The sequence below is a fragment of the Pinus tabuliformis genome, chromosome J, assembly GCF_031772625.1.
Source record: "Pinus tabuliformis cultivar Carrire ecotype Pingquan chromosome J, CPIR1, whole genome shotgun sequence".
Lineage (NCBI taxonomy): Eukaryota > Viridiplantae > Streptophyta > Pinopsida > Pinales > Pinaceae > Pinus > Pinus tabuliformis.
In genome coordinates, this window is record NC_142295.1 from 1035176996 (window position 1) to 1035182710 (window position 5715).

General features: G+C 34.3%; 1 pseudogene; it reads right to left on the minus strand.

The window, feature by feature from the left end:
* Nucleotides 1–2548: 2548 nt before the first annotated feature.
* LOC149230397 (glutathione S-transferase U22 pseudogene) lies at nt 2549–2899 on the minus strand (annotated as a pseudogene).
* Between the last annotated feature and the right edge of the window lie 2816 nt (nt 2900–5715).

Consider the following 5715-nt stretch of genomic DNA (forward strand, 5'->3'; position numbering starts at 1 on the left):
TACGTCTTGTTATCCATAATTCATTCATATAGTTAGTCACCTATGAAAAACTTTGCAATGTATCTCTCCCATTGTTACAGATGTTGTTATGCACACAACTTATCTTCTCCAATCATTCTATTTATCATACCTTACAGGTTCCTTAAAATAACCTTCATTATTACCCTGATTTTTCAAGTTCATTAGTTGATTGCCAATATTTTCTTCTTTATGTGCATCATCCTTAGATAGACCTTATAGTGATACCTTTAGAGTACCAAGTCATGATTATACCAACTCTTCCATTATGTTCTAAAATCGGTTGTTTCTTCTTATTGATTTCTTACCCCTGCTGTGATACTTCTTCTCTACGATCCAAGTTGGCCATAATCACATGAACTATCATTAGCAAGTTTTTCCTTTCCATTTCTCTTTCGACATATTTATCCACTATATGTAATTAAACTTGAATCAAGAAACCTCATGTAACATTATACTCAACATCTAAACTGAAATCGAAGTTTGTACGATTTGCCATTGAGAATATAGTAGTAAATGAGTAGATACATGTAATCTGAATGGCAATGGCAGTGTAAGATTAAATTTATTAGAAGATCATATTGAGAGTTGTGTTCTTACAATAATAGACCAGAGAAATTCCAAGAAACTGCTATTGCTAAAGGACAATGAGAACAACAATCCAACCCAAATAATTAGTGAATAGTATGATCAACATTCAAGGAATGTTATCTCTGTGTTTTTAGATCAGATTGAACAATGAAATAATGAACAGATGCTAGTGAACAATGATCATCTAAAGGTAATAAGATATCAGAGTTTATCCATGTCAATTGGAACATATTTCACTATTTTAGAGCACTTTAATTGGTGACAAATTTCAACTTCAATTATCCAAATACTTCAAGTGCTATGTAAACCGTAAAATGAACCGGTGGTGAGTAGTTACACCAGCGTTAAGATTTGTTACAAAAAAACATGCCAGAATACCATTTCAATAGTGCAATATTTCAGAGAATTATACATCGTCAATTATGGATAGATTATCACCATCCAATATTACAAGATTATATACTTTTTCAATGAATCAATGAGTCATAATAAAACTATATCTTTAATTATGTGACTCATTTAGATCTTTGTTATATGGTTGTGATGGAGAGAGCTATGCAAGCACAAACAACTCAAGAAAATGAGATAGTGGTTTTCCCATGTAATGAGAGCAGAGAACCACAAAGGAAAGGACGGGTATCCATACCAAATGATGCATGAGAAACCAATGAGGAACTAGTGAGTGCACCAAACTTTAACTTACACTTAATTTAATATCAGGTCTTACTTCTACCAAAACCAAATCAGTTATCAAAATGTGATAAAAAAATTTGATGAACTATAAAAGAAAAGAAGGTTGATCTAGAGACCTTGTAAGAGAAATAAAAACACTACTGTAACTCAAGATTCATCATAAACAAGAACCAATATACTCAATAATTATTATCAAATTCTAACAAGGTTAATAAGTTATCCTTATTATCAGAGTTATGAGTTTAATAAGGTATGTTTTTATCATAAATTATCAACAATCGCAATACTTAAACCATAATTAAACCATAAATTATCAACAATTACGAATTTTTGTAGTATAACCATGGAAACATGAATTAGAAGGTACTAATGATGTCAGAATAAATCTTAGAGAATTGTCTCAATATATAATCCAAATTTGAATGACTAAAGCTTAAGAATATTGGTGGCATTATTGTGTTAAGAAGGTACTTGAAAATTTGTTCATCACCAATATTAATTCTGCAAATTCATGATTTTTAAAGATAAATTGAATATATATATATATATATATATATATATATATATATATATATATATATATATATATATATATATATATATATCTGTTTAAGCAAGTGTATCTTGAGATTCTTATGGCTATTAAATAATTACTCTAAGGAAATTCAAGAAATCAAACCATCAAAGAAATATTCCACACCATAATAAGAAGAGACACCGCCACCCGACCCAAAACCGGATCGGATGACTGGGAAGGTTATCCCTCCCCAAAACACAAAATAAAATCCTTTTATTAATAAGATGGTCCGCCTGCAAGCGCACCTGCGAAGGCAATACCATATCAAAACCCTTAAATTACAATACATTTTAGCCATAATGAACAGAAACCCAACCCCCAACTTTTACAGCAACACTGCCCTTCTGCAATTTGGATTGCAACTATTTGCTCAAAAGTTTCGAAAAGTCTTGCGTGAAACATAATCACCAACATAATTAAACAAAACAACGTGAATGCATTCCAAAAAATTTCGACATTCTAAATGAGGAAAGCCAGCACTGTTGAGATTTTTTTTTTTTTTTTTTTTTTTTTTTTTTTGTCTAGGTTTACTCTGAAGAAATCTATTAGGATTTTCAGGTATTCAAAATCTGCATCTGCCAAAAACACTCGGTTTTCAGGTTTTTAGAGAATGTATGATACACTCTGAAACCCAACTCTAGATGAGACTAAAAACCAAGGCTTTCCCTATCATGGAGGGATTTTCTGTTTGATTTTGAATGCGGCCCAGAATCTGGCAATGGCTCGGTCACAGGAAGTCGAGGGCATGAACCTTTTCGCAGGACTAGCAGACGGCCATGCTTCGTCGATGTACTGGAGGATTATCAAAGACTCTGCAAGAGGCTTGCCGTTGTGAAGGAATACAGGTATCTGCTTGTGAATAGGATCCATTTGCAGTGGCAATTGACTCTTGTAGCGCGTATTTTCTTCCTGTAATTCATAGCTAATGCCTTTTTCTTCCAGTGCAATCAACACTCTCATTGCAAATGGGCTCTCCCATGTCTTGACAACCTTAACTCTCTCTGCTGATCCCTTCTGCATCTTGGGAGCTTCGATATTAATTTGAATACAACATCCTGCAACACTATAAGGAATCGAAATATTCGAGCTACCTGGTTAGTTTTGAACCCTAATACTATTACAACTTGGTTTACAGAGAAAGATTATTTATAAGAATACCCTGAAAGAACGTTCTTACGTTCGAATCAAGGATGTCCTGTCTCTGTCAAAGCCTGATGACCCGGTCCATATATGTTATTTGGTAAATGTCAGATTGTTGTTGAGAAGTCACAACACTATGACCCGATCCGCGTGCCTTGTCATATTTAAAATAGGAAACGAAACACACCATGGAACCAAGATCGCTTTCATAGTACTTTTCACACCAATGATATGCCAAGTTGATCGTTTATGACTGCAATCAAACCAGCTCAATATTCATCCGAATTGTTGTAGCACTTCAGCGTATTCCTCACACAGGTTGCATCAGCCATGGACAGATTATGCATCGGTCTTTCACTTCTCTCAGGCTGCCATTGCATGAACTCACAAAGCCTAATCTATAACACTTAGAATTCCAAGTTCACAGACTACCCCACAGTCAGCATCACAAGATCCACTAGCTTTAACTCATATTGAATCAAATTGCAGCAGTATGCATTCCAGGCCTTCGTACTCAACTCTTTGTATTTTTGACAAATTAATCCAATCAAATCAAGACCAAATCGCCCAAGTGTCGTAGGCTAGATCACCATTGACCTCATAAAAGGAATAGAATTTCTATTGTGTCTGGGTTATTTGCCTGCTTTCATGATTGCCTCGCAGGAGAGTTATACTTGCTGGATGTCTTCTGATAGCGATTCGCACTTAGTGCTCTGCCCTTGAAGCTCGTTCATCCTTTTGAATGGAGATTGCTGGATTTGTTTCACCGAAACACCTATGTTTCAGAAATGTTATCCGCTCTGTTTTGCACTGGCTCGCTCTAGGTGGTTAATTTCATAAACAAACTACATATAAAAACAACAAAGAGACAACACAAACATGCAAGAAATCCGCATACTCAACGAAGAACAAACACACAGACAAAACAAAGGGAGCGTTCCACATATTCAATCAGAACACACCATATATATACACTGCTCCATCCCATCTTTTCCCTCTCGATTTTACCTTTAGACAATGGTCATGTTTTACTAATTCTGGATCTTGGAGATTAGATTCTTGAAATTTGACATGAAAAACCGATTCCAGCCAATGAAAACAAAAATCTGGTAATATTGGAAATTACTCATAAGAATGACTTTAAAAATGAACACCATCAAAATATAACTACGCAGTTAGCATGTACTGAATAAAAAAAATTCGTGTATAGGGAGGGTTTGTAGAACATGCTGCTTTCTTGGAAGTAACCATCCTGTAACTTTCAAAACAAGTCAAGTTAAAAATCCCAACGATTTTTTTTTTTTTTCTAAGATGCCCATAGGCCCTAAGGGTTGAGCCAAACCTCTGATACCATATGTAACAGCCCAAAGTAAATATAACATTAATTTCCTAATTAAAATGAGAATCAACAAATAAGTACATACCTATATTACCTGTGATTGATATCTGCCCGATGACAACAAGGTTTTGGGGATGACTCTCCACCCAACCGTAGGCTCAATTGCGCAAGGCTTTGCTACAACTGGCCACCCCTGAGCCCTCAATCAACGTACTACTGCCAGTGACTCCTAAGTCTTAGTACACCATTCTCCCAAGAGAATGAAAGATAGACTCTCAGAATGATGGAATGCAGGAATGCCTCTCATCTTCCTCACCATCTATTAAATAGAACAAAACATTGGAAGGGCAACCACATGCACACACTCCATGTGTCTGCATGCAACTTTTTTCTTGTTTTATTTCTTTATTTTTCTTTTGATTTTTAGCTTTCTTGTTTTATTTCCTTCTTTTTGATAGTTTTCTTGTTTTATTTCTATTTATTCTTATTTAGAGCTTTAATATGGTTATTACTATTCTTATTTTTATTATTTATTTCTTTTTATATAATTTTTAATATCATTTATTATTTAACAGTTATGATTTATTATTTTTATTATTTATTATTTATTATTAAGGGGAGGGATATTACACTCAATCCCCAGTTACGAATGCAAAATTTGCATGGTGAACTCACCCCAGTTACAAATTTTCCTTTTGGAAAAAGGATGGAAATTCTAAGTGGTGAACTCGTATTTTATCTTGGAAGGTTTGATACCTTACAAGTTACACTGTTAGTTAGGTTGAAAAATATTAATAGCCCATTGTCCAGGCTTTGTATGGTGTTCATGATCTGACAAATAAAATAAATTGTCATTCTGTCTCTTAGCTATACCAATGATCTGATTCAATAGAACGTTGATTTAGGAGTCATTTGAACGTTGATTTTGAATTCATTTCTACAGATTCAAATAAAGGTCTTCATCTTTTTGTTTTTTTTAGGAATGTATTTATTAATAGGAAGGACTATCCTCTGTACATGGCTATGGTCATATGCACCACATTTATTTTCCAATTACTCACTTTCCATGAGATGCACCCGATAATAAGTTGGTAACAAGTTTACTCCCATGTCACCTGAGAAGTGGTCTCATGGTACACATGTGGGAGTTTACTATTGTTGGCCTAGGAATGGTTCCCAAGAAAAATAATATCATTCTCAGTGATGCCCAAAAGTTCAATTCTAATATGAATAGATTTTCCGTGGCAGATTGGGCCAAATCAATCCTTGACTTGGCCGAAAAATAAGGGGTGTTATAGTAAAGAAAAAAGACAAATTTAACCCTGCAATCATATCACCCAAAATTAATTTAAAGCAC